Source organism: Saccostrea cucullata, unplaced genomic scaffold (assembly GCF_032062105.1).
Source record: "Saccostrea cucullata isolate Sc308-1 unplaced genomic scaffold, CSIRO_AGI_Scuc_v1 ctg628, whole genome shotgun sequence".
NCBI lineage: Eukaryota > Metazoa > Mollusca > Bivalvia > Ostreida > Ostreidae > Saccostrea > Saccostrea cuccullata.
In genome coordinates, this window is record NW_026927928.1 from 243270 (window position 1) to 250252 (window position 6983).

At 35.9% G+C, this 6983-nt stretch overlaps 1 long non-coding RNA gene across 1 annotated transcript; it reads right to left on the reverse strand.

The window, feature by feature from the left end:
- Positions 1–391: 391 nt before the first annotated feature.
- Positions 392–6983, reverse strand: LOC134275898 (uncharacterized). The gene is made up of 2 exons (XR_009993944.1): positions 2099–6983; positions 392–1365 (listed from the first exon to the last, which is right to left on the reverse strand). It is a non-coding gene; the product is annotated as an uncharacterized LOC134275898 (long non-coding RNA).

Here is a 6983-nt window from a genome sequence, read left to right on the forward strand (position 1 = left end):
CTAAACTTTGTTTGCGGTGGTATAATTATGACTGCTATTTTAGTGAGAGTAGACACCAAGGAGTCTGGGAACTTCTCCCTCACCCCTCTGTCATTGAGCATAAGAAGTGACACACCACCCCCTTATCCACTAGGCAGAGAAAAGTCGGGCAACATCCCACCTACTCCTTCTTATAGCTGCAGGAACAGGTCGGGTAAATGTGAAAAGTTTACATACAGATGGGCGATGGGTGATCAGAATAGCTCACTTGAGCTTTCAGCTCAGGTAATCTTAATGAAAAATTGGGAACAGACGGCAAGAAAGGTCAGATGACTGACACATTACTAAAACATAAACTCTTCTAGTCTTTCAGACCAATACAGCTCAAAATGAAAATAAAGAGCATATAAAATTGAGGCAAGAAACTTTATATGCACAATAAATCATACGTCCAATGTATACAAATATTTTTTTAACAAATATTAATGACATATTAACAAATCAGCTGCACCAACCCTAATATGGATAATCATTGACACTCAGTGAGAGACGAAACTATGGACACTGATATAGAAAATTATTTATACTCTTAAGAAAATTGTAGAATTACTGGAATACATATGTAAGTAGTTGTACAGGCACCAAAATGTACTACATAATCAATATAATTTATATTTAAAACAAGACTTGACATTGTTGATAGATTGTATACATTGTACTGTGGAATCAAATGAATTTATGGGAGACAATTTTCGCAGATTGCTTAAATTTTACAGGTTTGTGGAAACGTAGCGGGTAATTTTGTGTATTTTCTTATTCCTACAAAAGGAATTTTGACTTTGTAACCCTAAATTATTAATTTGCTGAAGTCATAAACTCATGACAAAGAGTTCCCAATGAACTGAACAAAAACTGAGCCACCATAAAATCTAATGATTGCACAGTATCTTTAAGATTGATTGTGGATTGCTCTGTTTCAAACAAGAACATTTTTGGTTTTTATACACTGGTGAAAGTAAACTGCCAAAAATAAAACAAGAGGCCCAGGGGCCACATCACTCACCTGAGCAACTAGCTAGGTAAAAGCAAAAAGAAATTCAGTATTGAAAAGTTTAAAAGTGGGTTCAGGGGAAGGGGTGGAGGTATTTGAACAAACTTAAATCTATACCTCCTATTTTTTCACTAATTCATAATTATCTCCCCTTGGAATAGGGCCCTTTATTTGAACAAACTTGAATCCTCTTACCCAGGGATAATTTGTGGCAAGTTTAGTTGAAATTGCCCAATTGGTTCTTGAGAAGAAGATGAAAATAAAACACGCCAACGCCAGACAAATTTTGGTCAGAAAAGCTCACTTGAGCCTTTGGCTCCGGTGAGCTAAAAAACCTTTGCCTTAATCAACTGAAAGAGGCGAGAAGCAGTTGCTCGAAATTCTACCAATAATGAGAGCGAAAAAGAAGAATACTTTGAGGATCATAAGAGGAATTAGGGAAAAACTTCATCAATGTTAAGGAAACCTCCTCTTTTTTTCAATTTGGATGTGAACACTTTGTGTCTTATCATGTCACAGAACAAATTGACCACGGATTCAGAGTTTGACATTTTTTTGCTAAGCAATATCATGGATAAATCATCAAGACTTTGAATATAGAATTCAGTATACATGTATAGAAAAGATTGTGTCCTATATAAGATTCCCTCTAATGTCAAGAAAAGAACTCTTCTACTGCTTAAATTACTTTACCATTAAGTTCTAAGAGAGAATTGGATCCTACCGATGTCCCTAATCAGCACTTTGTCCAGTTGGGACATTATATTGTGGACAAATTTCAACAAGAGAAACTATGTGACATGGCCTTTAAAATAGGCCACAAAATAATCCCAGTCCACAAACTTGTGCAAGGCTCAAAAAGGTCCTTTTTTAACAATATGATTGAAGAGGAGGTCTTTTCGCAATAGGCTGTCGCGCCTTAAATTATCCGTGTATCAGGCGTGTCAGAGGAATCATTGACAATGTTTCTAGAGTTTCTATACTCTGGTAATATCACTACATAAAAACAGCCATCTTAGCTGACCTTTTTAGATTGGCACGTTTTTAACATGCCAAAAATCAAAAAACCTTTGCCTTAATCAACTGAAAGAGGCGAGCAATGAGCAGTTGCTTGAAATTCTACCAATAATGAGAACCATGGAAGAGGTAGAATATACTGCAATCTAATTATGAGAGGAATAGGGAAAACCTTCATCAATGTTCAGGAAACCCACTCTTTTTACAATTTGGACGTGGACACTTTGTGTCTTATCCTGTCTCAAGACACATTGAACACTGATTCGGAGTTTGACATTTTTTGTTTATCCATTTCATGGTTCAACCATCACAACTTCGAATATAGATAACAACAGAATGATTAACATAGATACATTAACTGTACTTATAATATTCCATTGGGTCAGGATTTCTAAATGAACCATAATTTGCAGTCTGTTTAATCTTCAAATAAAATATTAAGCAATCTATTTCCTAGCTTGAACATTATTATGCCTTAAATATACTTAAAGTATGCAGGAGCATATTTTTTGTTGGATAAATTGTAAATGTTTGCATATATAATGTAAACTTATAACTCATAGAAAATCTTATAATTTCTTACCCAGTAACTATTGAAAAAGAAGATTCAGTGTGATAGAGTGGTAAGACATTTAACTCAAGGAACAACAATGGGATGGAATGCTTCCATTCTCTTCCTTTAAAATGTATCATCAATTAAAAATTAATTATTTTGTTTGCACACTGCTAGAACTCATTCCCCTCAAACCATCTAATTTTTAAACAGGCCACTGTTAGTTTCAGACAATTGACTCCTCACAAAAGGAAGGCTGGCTTGGTGGGTTATTTCAATGAACCAAAATTAAGCATGTTTGGTACCAATAAACAAGCTCAAAAGTTCTTGAAAATTTCTATACTAAAGCCAGGAGCCTTGCCAATGTCCTTAATTCGTTGCTGCAGAGGTGCCAATGAATTCCATGAAAAGTGAGAGTTCTAACTCCAGTTATTTAAACAAGAGGCCCATGGGCCACATCGCTCACCTGAGAAGCTTTGACCATTTTGTTCTTTACCAGATTTCCCCCTTGTTATACATAATGCATCCCCACCCTACCCCACTGATCATAATTTAGACATTTTGAAATCTACACTACCCCATGATCCTTCCATGGGCACATATGTTTCAGCTTTTTTGGCCCAGTGGTTCCTGAGAAGAAGATTTTCAAAGATTTTTCCTATATATTTCTATGTAAAACTTTGATTCCCTATAATGGCCCTGCCCTTCCCCCGGGGGTCATGATTCCTATAATTTAGAATCTACACTACCCCAGAATGCTTCTACATAAGCTTCACTTTTTCTGGCCCAGTGGTTCTTGAGAAGAAGATTTTCAAAGATTTTTCCTATATATTTCTATATAAAACTTTGATTCCCCATTGTGGCCCGCCCTTCCCCCGGGGGTCATTATTTGAACAATTTAGAATCTACATTATACCAGGATGCTTCCACATAAGTTTCAGCTTTTCTGGCCCAGTGGTTCTTGAGAAGAAGATTTTCAAAGATTTTTCCTTTATATTTCTATGTAAAACTTTGATACCCCATTGTGGCCCCGCCCTTCCCCCGGGGGTCATCATTTGAACAATTTAGAATCTACACTACACCAGGATGCTTCCACGCAAGTTTCAGCTTTTCTGGCCCGGTGGTTCTTGAGAAGAAGATTTTCAAAGATTTTTCCTATATATTTCTATATAAAACTTTGATTCCCTATTGTGGCCCCACCCTTCCCCCCGGGGTCATTATTTGCATAATTTAGAATCTACATTATACCAGGATGCTTCAACATAAGTTTCAGCTTTTCTGGCCCAGTGGTTCTTGAGAAGTAGATTTTCAAAGATTTTTCCTATATATTTCTATGTAAAACTTTGATTCCCCATTGTGGCCCCGCCCTTCCCCCGGGGGTCATGATTTGAACAATTTAGAATCTACACTACACCAGGATGCTTCCACATAAGTTTCAGCTTTTCTGGCCCAGTGGTTCTTGAGAAGAAGATTTTCAAAGATTTTTCCTATATATTTCTTTATAAAACTTTGATTCCCCATTGTGGCCCCGCCCTTCCCCCGGGGGTCATTATTTGAACAATTAGAATCTACATTATACCAGGATGCTTCCACATAAGTTTCAGCTTTTCTGGCCCAGTGGTTCTTGAGAAGAAGTTTTTCAAAGATTTTTCCTATATATTTCTTTATAAAACTTTGATTCCCCATTGTGGCCCCGCCCTTCCCCCGGGGGTCATTATTTGAACAATTTAGAATCTACATTATACCAGGATGCTTCCACATAAGTTTCAGCTTTTCTGGCCCAGTGGTTCTTGAGAAGAAGATTTTCAAAGATTTTTCCTATATATTTCTATGTAAAACTTTGATACCCCATTGTGGCCCCGCCCTTCCCCCGGGGGTCATCATTTGAACAATTTAGAATCTACACTACACCAGGATGCTTCCACGTAAGTTTCAGCTTTTCTGGCCCGGTGGTTCTTGAGAAGAAGATTTTCAAAGATTTTTCCTATATATTTCTATATAAAACTTTGATTCCCTATTGTGGCCTCACCCTTCCCCCGGGGGGCATGATTTGAACAATTTAGAATCTACACTACACCAGGATGCTTCCACCTAAGTTTCAGCTTTTCTGGCCCGGTGGTTCTTGAGAAGAAGATTTTCAAAGATTTTTCCTATATATTTCTATATAAAACTTTGATTCCCTATTGTGGCCCCACCCTTCCCCTGGGTGTCATTATTTGAATAATTTAGAATCTACATTATACCAGGATGCTTCAACATAAGTTTCAGCTTTTCTGGCCTAGTGGTTCTTGAGAAGTAGATTTTCAAAGATTTTTCCTATATATTTCTATGTAAAACTTTGATTCCCCATTGTGGCCCCACCCTTCCCCCGGGGGTCATGATTTGAACAATTTAGAATCTACACTACACCAGGATGCTTCCACATGAGTTTCAGCTTTTCTGGCCCAGTGGTTCTTGAGAAGAAGATTTTCAAAGATTTTTCCTATATATTTCTTTATAAAACTTTGATTCCCCATTGTGGCCCCACCCTTCCCCCGGGGGTCATCATTTGAACAATTTTGAATCTACACTATACCAGGATGCTTCCACATAAGATTCAGCTTTTCTGGCCCAGTGGTTCTTGAGAAGAAGATTTTCAAAGATTTTTCCTTTATATTTCTATGTAAAACTTTGATTCCCCATTGTGGCCCCGCCCTTCCCCCGGGGGTCATCATTTGAACAATTTAGAATCTACACTACCCCAGGATGCTTCCACATAAGTTTCAGCTTTACTGGCCCAGTGGTTCTTGAGAAGAAGATTTTTTAATGACCCAACCCTATTTTTGTCTTTTCTTGATTATCTCCCCTTGCGAGGGGATATGTCCCTTCATTTTAACAATTTAAATTCCCCTTCACCCAAGGATGCTTTGTACCAAGTTTGGTCAAAATTGGCCCAGTGGTTCTTGAGAAGAAGTCGAAAATGTGAAAAGTTTACAGACGGACAGACGGACAGACAGACGGACAGACGGACAGACAGACGGACGGACGACGGACAAAATGTGATCAGAAAAGCTCACTTGAGCCTTCGGCTCAGGTGAGCTAAAAAGGAGAGATATGGGCCTAATTCTAATTTGGATTTTCATGATCAGAATTGGCAAGAACTTTTAAGAAGCAACTCCAAGACAACAATCAGTATTTCTACAAATTTGAAAATTTTAGGAGTATAAGATTTCTCCATTAGTCTAACAAATGCCATAAACATGTAAATGTGAGCAAATAGATTGATCACATCATAAAACTCAAAACTATACAGTAATTCCCTAAGTACATGTGATATCATACAAATTAAGTGACACTGGTCAATAAGTGAGATATCAAAGACTAAAAAGATAATATGAATCAATGATGAAACATTCAGAAAATTTACATAATACAATAAACTATTCAAAATATTCTACATAACAATGAATCAGGCTCAAAAAAAGTTAATCACTTATTCTAGTTTACAATTTACATTTATATTACATATATATGTTTTAATCATTACTATACATTAAATATGCAACAAAATTAATGTTTATAACCAAGCATGCAAGCACTGCAATACTACAGATGTCCAATCTGCAAAGTAATTTTCACACCTATAGCTTTCTACTCTATTACCATTCATTTTGTAATTTTTGTTACAAAATTGCAATACAAAAATACATTTATTCCCACATAACACAACACTATATTTAAAATATACTACAGTTGTACTAAAAATGCCCCCTTAGCAACAACATTCACATATTTTTTTTTAAATAAAGTAGCAATACATTACAAAGAATGACTAAATTATAACGTACAAAACAAAACTTCATGAGGAGCTCAAAAATAAATTTTCTCACCTAAAGAGTTCGAAAGAATGTGTAAATGTTAGATTAACAGATAATAAACTTTAGTCAGAAATACCTTTATCTTCAGTGAGCTATGATTCAGGTAATACTTGACATTGTCGATGTATTAATACTAAATTACATCACATGCAAAAAAAGTAAACTTTTCAAAAAAAAATCCTGATGAAGAATTTATTCTGCATGATTATAGATTACTTGCCCTTATAATTTCCACTGACAATTAAACACAATTCCCTCATTTATAAAAATCAACTTTTCTGTTTAATTTGGTTTTAAGGGGGAGGGTTACTTTTTAAATGAAAAATTAATCCTATAGTATATTGTTGAACAGAAAGTTCTATGAGACAATGTGTGAATGGAGACACAAATTTCCCATTGGAATGTTTATCTCATTTTAAGCACCCAACCCTATCCCTCCTTTCATTTGAAATAAGTATCTCTAAGACAAGTTAAGAAAATATATACACCACCATAACACAAATCTTTCATTACAAACAATATACAT